Source organism: Lithobates pipiens, unplaced genomic scaffold (assembly GCF_037356315.1).
Source record: "Lithobates pipiens isolate NorthernLeopardFrog02 unplaced genomic scaffold, aLitPip1_a1.2 Scaffold_16, whole genome shotgun sequence".
NCBI classification, from domain to species: Eukaryota; Metazoa; Chordata; class Amphibia; order Anura; family Ranidae; genus Lithobates; species Lithobates pipiens.
In genome coordinates, this window is record NW_027507748.1 from 197,586,781 (window position 1) to 197,600,599 (window position 13,819).

The following is a 13,819-nucleotide window of genomic DNA, read 5'->3' on the forward strand; positions in this document are numbered from 1 at the left end:
GCGGTCTCGTGGTCTTCTATTCACACCTTTATGTCTCATTATTGTGTTGAGCTAGCGGCTCTATCCTCAGTTGACTTTGGAGTTAAAGTTTTGTCAGTTGACGGTGTCAAATAAATCTTTGTTAAGCAGCATTTTTGCCCACCCAGGTGTGTCTTGGCGAGTTATTTCCCACACGTAGGCTGCCATGGAGTCTGTCAGGAAAACGGAAAATTTATGTCAAATACTTACCGTAATTTTCATTTCCTGATGGACTCCATGGCAGCAGGAGTTCCCTTCCAAATGGCTGGAGTAGGATAGTTACCGAACACGGCCTCTGGCAGGGAGCAAAGATTTATGGGAGTGTCGTCCTATAGGGTAATGGAGGCGGGACTAAACCCACACGTAGGCTGCCATGGAGTCCATCAGGAAAGGAAAATTACGGTAAGTATTTGACATAAATTTTCCGTTTTTTTTGTTTTCTGCTATAAAACATACCTAATACATTTTAAAAAAAAAATCGAATTTCTTCATCAGTTTAGGCCAATTTGTATTCCGCTACATATTTTTGGTAAAAAAAACCCTATAAGCATATATTGATTGGTTGGCGCAAAAGTTATAGTGTCTACAAAATAGGGGATAGATTTATGGCATTATTATTATTATTTTTTTTTTACTAGTAATGGCGGTGATCTGCAATTTTTAGCGGGACTGCAACATTGACATTTTTGACACTTTTTTGGGGAACCAGTGACATTATTACAGTGATCAGTGCTTAAAATATGCACTGACCTTGTACTAAAGGTACTGGCAGGGAAGAAGTTAACATCAGGGGCGATCAAGGGGTTAAATGTGTTCCCTGGGTGTGTTTACTAACTGTATGGGGGATGGGCTGCCTGGGACAACACACAGATCTGTCTTCCTGCATAGCAGAAAGACAGGATATCTGTGTCATCCCCTGACAGAACAGAGATCTGCCTTGTTCACTTTGGCAGATCCCCGTTCTATCTCTGCAGGGAACGATTGCGGGCGGCCTGCGGACATCGAAGGTGACTTACAGCCTCAGCTGTGCATGTTTCCCTGTGGGACTGCATAGATGAGGTATATTCCTTACACTCAGCTCCCTGCTCTATGATGTGCAGTGCCCCACATGCTAAAGCTGCAAAAAAGCCTTTGATCTGTGTGTTTTAGAAAGCTGTAGAGAAGTGTTTCATCTCTGAGTATCACCTAGTTACTTCAGTGGGTATATGTAAGTGTTTACAACCACTTTGATGCTCACATATATGCATGTTGTGGTGTGTTTTGCCATTCATTTAAGTGGTATCCTAATGCACATCCTGATACCATAACGAAAATGCACCTACAGTACATTATAGCTCATCCAAGTGCACAGATGTATTCTGTGTTTTGTGGTGTGCAGAGGTGCTAAAAACACATTAAATGCTGTATATTGTAGTAGGATGAAACACATTAAATGCAATGAAAATTAACGCATACAAAACTTTATTGGTAACTACTTGCTGACCGTTTCGTGATGATATACGTCAGCAAAGAAACAACGCATGGGTGCATTGTCTCCTTTAAAAGCCACCGGAAGGGAAGGCGCATGCACCCACTGCACGGCAGGGGACCCAATGCACATGGTCGGCAGGTACGATTGCCGCCGGCCAGCCATGGGCATGAGAGCCAGAACGGGGATTTGTGTGTGTAAACACACAAATCCCTGTTCTGTCAGGAGAGGGGAGACAGATCGTTTGTTCCTAGTAAGTAGGAACAGCGATAGGTCTCCTCCTCCAGTCAGTCCCATCCCCATACAGTAAGAAACACTAACTAACTAACTGATCTCCCCCTAGTGTTAACCCCTTCCCTTCCAGTGACATTTACACAGCAATCAGTGCATTTTTATAGTACTGATCATTGTATAAATGTCAATGGTCCCAAAAATGTGTCAAAAGTGTCCGATCTGCCTGGCGCAATGTAACAGCAATAGCAGATCACCGCCATTACTAGTAAAACATTTTTTTTTTATAAAAATGTCATAAATCTTTCTGATAGTTTGTAGATGCTATAACTTTTGCACAAAGCAATCAATATACGCTTATTGCGATTTTTTTTTTTAACCAAAAATATGTAGAAGAATATATATTGGCCTAAACTAATGAAATTAGTTTTTTAAAAATATTTTTTGGGTTATTTATTATAGCAAAATGCTTTCATTTTCAAAATGCTTTAGCTTGGTGAATGAGGTAAAGCTCTGCTGACTTCCATCATCCAATCATGTGGCAGAAAAAAAAAATTTCTTTGGGGTATTGGGTCAGATTTTTACCATATTCAACCACAGTCACTAAGCTCTGGAAAAAAATCCCTTGCAGTGTAATAATTCCCTTGCAAAGTGAACAGCCTATTTGTTTTGTTGTAAAGCTACCTTATAGGGAGAACCACTGAGGGCATGCCGCACACACTTACAATGTCATTTTATTGGGGAAAAATTGATTGCCCTGGATCTAATGTCTATTGGTATTTTAAGACTGTGATTCATTTTCAGATCAATAGTAGACTTTGGAAAATTGATCCTATTAAGATGCACTCATGGGACAGGAGAAAGCAGAAAAAAAAGTTTTACTGGTTAAATACATTTTTATATCTGCAGCGCTGCAAGTTCCTGTGCAAACTAATCAATATACACGCTTATTGCATATATTTTTTTTTTTACCACAAATATGCAGAAGAATATATACAGTATTGGTCTAAACTGATGAAGACATTTGTTTTTTAAAAACATTTTTGGGGATATTTATTGTAGCAAAAAGAAAAAATATTGTTTTTTTTTCAAAATTGTCACTCTTTATTTGTTTATAGAGCAGGGGTGATCAAATACCACCAAAACAAAGCTCTATTTATGGGAAAAAAGGACCCAAATTTTGTTTGGGTACAGTATTGAATGATCTCACAATGACCAGTTAAAACAACGCAGTGCCAAATTGTAAAAAGGGATCTGGTCAGGAAGGGGGTAAAATCTTCCGGGGCTGAAGTGGTTAAATTGTACCACAAGAGTGGTAATGGACCCTCAGGCTGAAAATGTCACTGTGCATTATACCACTATGCCACCTAAACTAACTTTGATAGTCTGATCTTTAACAGCAAAAAATACATTTATGACTGAGTTGGACCAACAGTCATTGAGCATCTGAGCCAGACCTCTCTTTCATGAATGGCACTACAGAAACCATCATATCAAGGCAACACACTAAAGGCAATAGGCAATACATTTCCCATCCCATCTGTATAACATTTGATCAGATCTTTGTTGACCATGAGTCACCTGTAATGCAGTCCAGCACAGTCCAATTATTAATAATTAAATGAGCTAATATATATAGTATATAGTAAACCTCGTGCTAAATATAAATCCTGTATAATAATAATAAATGAAAAAAAAAATGGAAGAAATAGACTGCTGCACTTTCCAAATTCTTGAATACTGGAAAGAAAGCAACACAAAACACAAACGTTGGGAGCTGTGACGTCATCATAATTGTAATGTCTCCATAGACATTAAATAACGATTCAGAGGACAATGATACACTTATGCTTATGGTGCCTGTGCCTTATGGTGCCTGTACAGCACCCCCCGTCTTTTCTTCTCAGGCTTTACAAGAGACAGTCAGCAAAGGTGACCATTAAGGGACCCAGTCACATTTACAATTGTGTGAGAGTGGCTGGGTTGTGGTTGCACATATGACTGCCCTCCTGGGTCTATGATATGGTCTGTCTAAACTTTAGTCTCATCCCAACCTTGTGTATATTGTTTCCGTTGCAAGTTGAGGGTTTGGATGGCAAAAATGTTTCACTGTAGTCTGCTAAATAAGAATTTCATTTTGGTCAGTGCCTGCCTTCGCTTAGTTGTCTAATTTGCTACTACACAAGTCATTATGGGATCAGTGAGAATTTGGACATTTAGTCATTTGAAAAAGCATTCAAAGCAAAGTCATCATCAATTATCAGCCCTTTCGTAGATCATCCATCATTCCTGGACTGAGTTCTGTCCGCCTCCAGCTCTACATAACCAAAGGCACCTGCAACTTACAAACTCCGATGTGGTGCAGTTGTAAAAATAGCACTGTTTTTGATTAGTGGTTATGGATTACTGCCTTTTGCACTTTGCTTTGTGACTTATTAAACATGCACACTTTCCCTGGAATTCAAAAATGCATTCTAAAAGTGGTAAAGAATGCACCAAATTCATTTACCTGTCTAGAACTTGCACTTGAAATTTGCTCCACTTTTTGAACGCAAAAGGGACATTTTCGCGAAATCTGTCGAACTCAGTTCTTCCCTCTGTATGTCAAAAGAGAGTTGGTCTTAATTAGCTTCATTTTTACATTTGGCTTATTTAGTGTGATGCAATGCACAAATGGTGCAATGTACAAGTGGCGCATTTTAGAACTACCTGAATTTGGTGCACGAGTTGCTGTCAGAACCAAAAGTGTCGCAAATGCTTCATGAATTTGTAGCAATACATTCACCACTTGGAGCTGGCACCTCCTGGCCTTTAAGGAGTTTAGGATGCCGGGAGGTGGGGTTTAGGATCATGTGATTGGCTGTCATGGCGGTCACAATAATCTGAAAGCTCCCGATTGCAAGCAGCGATCATGAGGTTTATGTTAGCCGCCAGTAACTGTGCCAGGAAAGCACAAGGCGCGCGCTCTTGCCACAGCTGTGTCAGTCTAATGAATGCAAATATGCAGCCGCTCAGCGTCAAGGCCCACCTCCCGAGAGGCTGCATAATTTGTGTACTGTCGGCGCATATGGGGTTAACAAGAGGGATTAACGCCAGAAAGTGGCGCTGCAGCTTTATTGAATTCCCCCCTTTGTGTCTTACTTTTTTCCAATAAGGTTCTACAGTATATCTGGGTAATTAGTCATTTATTATTAGTCACATTATTGACAAGGGAAATCGAAAACCTCAAAATATACCTCTCTATCGAATAAACTAGCTGTACCTTTGCTGACTTTCCCGCTATGGTCCTTTTAAAGGGTTAACTTTTTTTTTACATTGTCTCCATTTACTCCCTCAGACAACAAACCTTTTTTTTACCTCCCAACCCCTCTAGAGAGGTGTCCAGATGAAAGCAACTAGATAAATATGCATTTTTCTGTGGGCATTAATTACATTTTTTTTGGCCAGTTAGCAACAAATAATTGCAGAAGCTCTTAACATTTTATTGAAGGCAAAAATGACACATCACTGCTGTATATAGAGAACAGCGAAGACTTGATGCATGGAGTAGACAGCGTGGCTAAAAATAAAATATAATATAGATCATTCATAGAAAGAGATTTTTACAGGTGTGCGGTGAAAGCTGCCAACCCTTCAGAAATTTACAGACAGTCCGTAAAACATTCAGGCTGATTCAGGATGTCTGCAAAGTCCATGAAAAAAAAGTCTCCAAATAGTATTGATTTTATATAGGCAGTGACAGGGTTCTAGTAACATTAATTAAATTAAAATTTGTGAATGTTTCTATGTAATTAGTCCACATAGTTGACTAGTTCACCGAGAGATGCCTGCACTTATTTTACTTGCAGCAGTTACAATAGTCCCTACTATAAAGTAATTACACTTTTTATATGAAAGGTGACCTGGCCTCAATGGCTTATTGGAAAGCTCAAGGGATAAGGGTTGGACCAAGTGCAACTTTTACTAAAAGGTCAAGTTTTTTATAACTTTATAAAAGTTATCTCTGGAACTATGGATTATTTGATATGCAGTTAACTCCTGCTTATTCATTTTTCATCATATGCTCTGTTTAAATTGCCCAGGGCTTTGGCAAGCTCGCATTAACTTTACTTCACCCACTATTTATGAAAAAATTTATTGTGTGAATGTTTCAGCGTTTGCACAGCTGTCGCGAATAATTGTCGTAATTTGTATAATATGTGCATTTCTCATAGTCCTCAGCTCCATTTAGTGCCCATAATGCAGTATTTTCCTGAAATACTGCACTCAGGAAAATATTGCATTATGGCCACTAGATGGAGCTGATAATCATACAAAATACAGATATTAGATGCATTATGGGGATTATTTGCAAGGCATTTGTGCAGAGGTTTTTTTTTTTTATTAATAGACCTCTATGAATTGGGAAAATTACTGAGAAGGATGATCAACCTTGCAAGAATAATATTTTTGTAAATGTAAAAAGGGAAAGTTAAAGAGTCGGGTGTTAAATGGTGTTTCTGATAGAGCTTACACATTTATTGATTAAAACAGGTGTTTATTCAAAATGTAAAAAATCAATATAGGTGTGGTGCCTGACTCTATGGAACAAAGTCCTAAAGAAGCGGCTGTGTAGCCACGAAACATGCTGCCAAGCTCCATATAACACCTATTAACGTTATACTATGTATATGTGATTTTATCTATGGGCTTTATTGGTAGCCCCTTTCACCTAATATATATATATATATATATATATATATATATATATATATATATATATATATATATATATATAATGTGTGTGTGTGTGTGATTTTTTTTACATTTTGAATAAACACCTGTTTTAATAAATATATGTGTATGGTATATCATCAAGGAACCACCATCTAACGCCCGGCCCTTCAACTTTCCCTTTTTACATTTATAGACTACATAGGGCTGGTGCTCCCTGATAGCCGTTAAGCTGTCTTAGTTAAGGGTCTTGACTATATATTCCTAGTATTTTACTCTAATAATATTTTTGTCACTACAGCCTTAAAGTGATTGTAAAGGCAGAAGGTTTTTTATCTTAATGCATGAAGATTATCTTATCTGAGGTCCCTCTAGATACAGCAATGTTGTAGGATTGTCTCAACTGCCTGGGACTCCTCGCCTGATTGGCTTAGACAGCAGCGCAGCTCCATTGGCTCCCACTGCTGTCAAAGAAAGTCAGTCAGCCAATGATGAGAGAAAGGTGGCGGGGCCAGGCTGTGGCTCTATGTCTGAATGGACACAGGGAGCTGTGACTCAACTCAGGTGCCTCCATAGCAAGCAGCTTGCTGTGGGGCACTTAACAGGAGGGCGGGGCTAGGAGCACTGAAGAGGGGCCAGAGAAGAGGAGGATCTGGGCTACTCTGTACAAAACCATTACACAAGGCAGGTAAGTATAGCATGTTTGTTATTTTTAACTAAAAAAACTGATTTTACAATCACTTTAAAGTTGATTTATATTTGTAGAATAGTTAAATAATTAGGAATAAGGCCCTTTGCATACGAGGTGGATCCGCTCAACGGAGTCCGCCAGCTCAACGGTAGATTGCTCCATTGATGACATCCACCTGCCCATTGGAGTCAATTGGCGGCCTGCTCGCATCCACCTGAAAAATGGACAGGCGGATCTGAGCGGTCTTATTGTGTGAAAGGGGCCTTATTAATAATAAGTAAAATAATTGTGACTATATACAGTCTTATTTTTAAAATTTTTGAATAAATTGAAGATATTAAACTTTGCTACCCAGTGGACAATTCATTAATAAAATATTTTGTTATTTTGACCTGAGAGTTGATATATTCATACGTTCTTTACTTTATTTTTTATTTTTTTAGAATTTAGCATGGAAATGACATATAACATGGTATGTATCTGCTAAATAAGAACAGCAGCACATTTAAAAAATGTGCCTTTTGAAAGAGAAGGTTTTTAAATAATGATTTTTTTCAGTTGTTGGGATTGTGAAATCACACAGAAGCAAACCACTAATAACTCTAAAACTGCTTATAATTTCCAGTTTTTCTTATTAAACCTTGATGGCTATTAGACCCTAAAACTGACACTACATTACTCTGCTAGTCTGAAAACAGCTATGCTACCAAGCCCAAGCCACTGAAACTAAAAGTAAAAAAACAGGAGTTCATTTACCAAAGACAAATAGACTGTGCACTTTATGAGTGCAGTTGCACTCGGGGGGAGATGAGGGGTCCTTTTTTCTTTTGGTATAAGTATTAGGTTTGAGCCAAACACCCCCCGGTTTGATTTGCACTAGAACATGTGAACAGGCAAGAAATCTGTGCGAACTTGCAAACACTGTTAAAGTCTATGGGACACAAACATGAAAAATCTATTTTAAAAGCTATGGCAAGTTATTGCCATAAAAAGTGTATGGGGACCTAGGTACTGCCCCAGGGGACATGTATCAAAGCAAAAATAAGTATTAAAAACAACTGTTTTTACAGGAGCAGTGATTTTAAGAATGCTTAACCACTTTCAGACCGGACCATTTTGCTGGTAAATGACCAGAGGTCTTTTTACACTTTGGCACTGCGCTGCTTTAACTGGTAATTGCGCGGTCATGCAATGTTGTACCCAAACAAAATTTGCGTCCTTTTCTTCCCACAAATAGAGCTTTCTTTTGATGGTATTTGATTGCCTCTGCGATTTTTATTTTTTGCGATATAAATGTAAAAAGACCGCAAATTTTGAAAAAAAATGATATTTTCTACTTTTTGTTATTAGAAAAATCCAATAAACTCAATTTTAGTCATACATTTAGGCCAAAATGTATTCAGCCACATGTCTTTGGTAAAAAAAAAGTCAATAATTGTATATTTATTGGTTTGCGCAAAAGTTGTCACATCTACAAACTAAGGTACGTTTTCTGCAATTTACGCAGCTTTTAGTTTACGACTGCCTATCTCATTTCTTGAGGTGCTAAAATGGCAGGGCAGTACAAAACCCCCCCAAATGACCCCATTTTGGAAAGTAGACCCCCTAAGGAAATTGATAAGAGGCATGTTGAGCCCATTGAATATTTTATTTTTTTGCCTCAAGCGATTGAATAATGACAAAAAAAAAATTTTTTTTTTTTTTTTACACAAAGTTGTCACTAAATGATATATTGCTCACACATGCTATGGGCGTATGTGAAATAACACCCCAAAATAAATTCTTCTGCTTCTCCTGAGTACGGAGATACCACATATGTGGGACTTTTTGGGAGCCTAGCCGCGTACGGGGCCCCGAAAACCAAACACCGCCTTCAGGCTTTCTAAGGGCGTACATTTTTGAGTTCACTTCTCACTACCTATTACAGTTTTGAAGGCCATAAAATGCCAAGATGGCACAAAACCCCCACAAATGACCCCATTTTAGAAAGTAGACACCCCAAGCTATTTGCTGAGAGGCATGTTGAGTTCATGGAATATTTTATATTTTGCCACAAGTTGCGGGAAAATTACAAACTTTTTTTTTTTTTTTTTTTTTTTCACAAAGTTGTCACTAAATGATATATTGCTCACACATGCCATGGGCATATGTGAAATGACACCCCAAAATAAATTCTGCTGCTTCTCCTGAGTACGGGGATACCACATATGTGGGACTTTTTGGGAGCCTAGCCGCGTACGGGGCCCCGAAAACCAAGCACCGCCTTCAGGCTTTCTAAGGGCGTAAATTTTTGAGTTCACTTCTCACTACCTATTACAGTTTTGAAGGCCATAAAATGCCAAGATGGCACAAAACCCCCACAAATGACCCCATTTTAGAAAGTAGACACCCCAAGCTATTTGCTGAGAGGCATGTTGAGTTCATGGAATATTTTATATTTTGCCACAAGTTGCGGGAAAATTACAAACTTTTTTTTTTTTTTTTTTTTTTTAACAAAGTTGTCACTAAATGATATATTGCTCACGCATGCCATGGGCATATGTGAAATGACACCCCAAAATAAATTCTGCTGCTTCTCCTGAGTACGGGGATACCACATATGTGGGACTTTTTGGGAGCCTAGCCGCGTACGGGGCCCCGAAAACCAAGCACCGCCTTCAGGCTTTCTAAGGGCGTAATTTTTTGATTTCACTCCTCACTACCTATTACAGTTTTGAAGGCCATAAAATGCCAAGATGGCACAAAACCCCCACAAATGACCCCATTTTAGAAAGTAGACACCCCAAGCTATTTGCTGAGAGGCATGTTGAGTCCATGGAATATTTTATATTTTGCCACAAGTTGCGGGAAAATTACAAACTTTTTTTTTTTTTTTTTTTTTTTCACAAAGTTGTCACTAAATGATATATTGCTCACGCATGCCATGGGCATATGTGAAATGACACCCCAAAATAAATTCTGCTGCTTCTCCTGAGTATGGGGATACCACATATGTGGGACTTTTTGGGAGCCTAGCCGCGTATGGGGCCCCGAAAACCAAGCACCGCCTTCAGGCTTTCTAAGGGCGTTACAGTTTTGAAGGCCATAAAATGCCAAGATGGCACAAACCCCCCCCAAATGACCCCATTTTGGAAAGTAGACACCCCTAAATTTAGGGGTACACTAGTGAGACTAGGTAATAAATGGCGGGTGCCCTGAAACTATAAAAAAATAACTAACCAACCAGCGTCACCTGTAACAGTTATATGGTGATCACTGGTGAAAGGGTTAACTAGGGGGCAATTAGGGGGCTTTATGCGGTAGTATATGGGGGTCCCTGGCGCTATAAAAAGCTGCAGCGAACCTAAATACCTACCTGCCTAACTAGCGTCACCTGTGACACTAATACAGCGATCAGAAAAACGATCGCTTATTAGGCTGGGTTCACACTGGAGCGATGCGGGAACGCCACGAATGCGCGGCGGGTTCCCGCATCGCATGCCTCCCGGCCGCAGTTCACACTGCCCTATGCGAACTGCTGGGAGTGTCAGTGAAATGTTACTGACACCCCCAGATCAGTTCGCATATCGCAGTGCGATCTGCAAACTCGGATCGCATGGTGTGAACACCCATGCGATCCGATTCTGCTGCGGGCCAAAAAAAGGGTCCCGTGCGAATTTGCGGCGGGTGCGGCGGGTGCGGTGAATGGCTGAACTCGAATCGCACAGAGATCGGATGTGATTTGCACTGCAGTGCGGTGCGAATCACATCCGTTCTCATAAACCGCTGCAATGTGAACCCAGCCTTAGTGACACTGGCGACGGGGGGTGATCACGGGGTTAAACCTTTATTGGGGGGGTTAGGGGGGTACCTTAGAACTAAAGGGGGCTAACCCTAACTGCCCTAACAGTTATTAGTCACAAATGACACCCGCCGGGTGATCAGGGGGTTAAACCTTTATTAGGTAATAAATGGCGGGTGCCCTGAAACTATAAAAAAATAACTAACCAACCAGCGTCACCTGTAACAGTTATATGGTGATCACTGGTGAAAGGGTTAACTAGGGGGCAATCAGGGGGCTTTATGCGGTAGTATATGGGGGTCCCTGGCGCTATAAAAAGCTGCGGCGAACCTAAATACCTACCTGCCTAACTAGCGTCACCTGTGACACTAATACGGCGATCAGAAAAATGATCGCTTATTAGGCTGGGTTCACACTGGAGCGATGCGGAAACGCCGCGAATCCGCGGCGGGTTCCCGCATCGCATGCCTCCCGGCGGCAGTTCACACTGCCCTATGCGAACTGCTGGGAGTGTCAGTGAAATGTTACTGACACCCCCAGATCAGTTCGCATATCGCAGTGCGATCTGCAAACTCGGATCGCATGGTGTGAACACCCATGCAAACCGATTCTGCTGCGGGCCAAAAAAAGGGTCCCGTGCGAATTTGCGGCGGGTGCGGCGGGTATGGCGGGTGCGGCGGGTGCGGCGAATGGCTGAACTCGAATCGCACAGAGATCGGATGTGATTTGCACTGCAGTGCGGTGCGAATCACATTCGTTCTCATAAACCGCTGCAATGTGAACCCAGCCTTAGTGACACTGGCGACGGGGGGTGATCACGGGGTTAAACCTTTATTGGGGGGGTTAGGGGGGTACATTAGAACTAAAGGGGGCTAACTCTAACTGCCCTAACAGTTATTACAGTCACAAATGACACCAATGCAAAAAAAAAAAAAAAAAAAAATGACATTGGTGTCACTGTGACTGGGGGGCAGGGGTAATTGGGGGGGTGATCGGGGGGTAAAGGGGGGGTGTGAGTGTGCCTGGCATGTTCTACTGTGTGTGTGAGTGTTGGTGCAACTTACTGATCCGCTCTCCTCCGTGTCGGAACGAAAAATACCGACACGGAGGAGAGAATACATCACTTCCTCTCCTGTGTTTACATTACAGGAGAGGAAGTGATGTCACCGGGGATTTCTATTCGTCGGGAGCGATCGCGAGGGGGTGGCCATGAATGAATGGCCGTCCCCTCGTCCGGGATCACTCCCGAACGAATACCGACCGCCGCAGGCACCGGGCGGGGGCCCGATCGGGCCCCCGACCCGCGGGAGGCAAGGGACGTACATGTATGTCCTTATGCCTGCCCGTGCCATTGTACCGACGTACATCGGCGTGCGGCGGTCGGCAACTGGTTAAAGTGAAACAGTAAAAATTAAATATTCTTTTAAATATTGTGCCTGGGGGTCCCCTTACTCTGCCTATAAAGTAGCACATCTGTGATAAAAATCAAGGAATAAACAGTGTGGGTTCCCCCCAGTCCATACTAGGCCCTTCAGCCGAAATGCGTCAGTTTTTGGGTGATGTCATTGCTGTAATCCTTAAATAAATATTTTGTATGGAGAAGCTATCGAGTTGCCAGCCTGTATTTTCTATGCAGTAGCCTCTAGCAATCAGTGAGCAGTAAGCATGTAACCTTTAGCAACCAGTCAGCTGTAAGCATGTAACCTTAGAAACCAATGAGTGAGTGGTAAGCATGTAACCTCTAGCAACCAAGGATGTGCTGTAACCTCTAGTAACTAATCGATGAATCGTAACTAGTTGCTGCTGTAACCTCTAGCATCCAGTCAAGAGCAGTAATGATATGTATCCTGTGACCCCTGGCAAGGAATTGCTGCCTGACCCGATTTTGAGTCTAGCTGCAATTTATTGTATGTCTCAGAGTGGAGGGGGGGTGGTGAGCTGGGGGGTCCCAAAGGAAATGTTTGCCCAGGGTCCAATCAATAATAAAGACTGCCCTGTGTGGGGGGCTTGGGATTTTGTGTCTAAGAATATGACTTTTATTAAAACTAATCAGACCTATCGAACACTTACTGCATATGTTTCCATACATCGATTTATATTTTGTATACTATATGTGTAAACAGGAAAAGGCCACAAACTTTTTGGATATATGGGGATACAGCAGGGGTTGCGATGCACCTAAAGGTGCATGGTATTTTATTTTGAATGCACAGTGTTTTTACGTTTTTTTTTCAAATGATGAAGTGAGCTGTTTGCGAAACAAAGCCAGCTTTTGAATGGACCATCAACATTAACAATCTGATGCACTCCAATCATCTCAAACAAAAGGTTTTTAATTTAAGAAAAAGACCACCAATTAATAGAAGAAAGTAGGTAAGGTGTTGACAATTGAAAGAGCTAGCTATGAATCAGTTGTTGAAGACAGATATTGGCCCTTAAAATTATTTTTGGCTCTATAGATCTGTGCATACAGGCAGGCCACATAAGAAAATGTACCCCAACATTGAAGAACTCAAGCACAGTTTGTTTAAGGATATGTAAACCCCATCATTAAATCTCATATAAAAAAACAACAGAGCAGCGCTCTATGGGTAAAAGTCATAGATACTTATAAATCATTGGCTAAGTAAAAAGTTAGTTTATTGCACCTGAGAAAGGTGAATAACAAACAACTGTCAGATATATAAACTTGCGGAAGTTGTAAAAAACAGTCATAGAAGCATATAGCCAATATAGATACTAGTATAAAATGTCAAATAAACGGTAACACAGTGACATCTGGGTAGAGAAGGGTTAACATCATCCAGTTGGCTTGTTGGTTTAGCATGGAAAAAGATGTAAAGAACCATGTGAGATAACGATGGAAGCCCGGTGGACGAGGGGGTGTGTGTGACAGCCCTCTGCCTCAAGCAAGTGG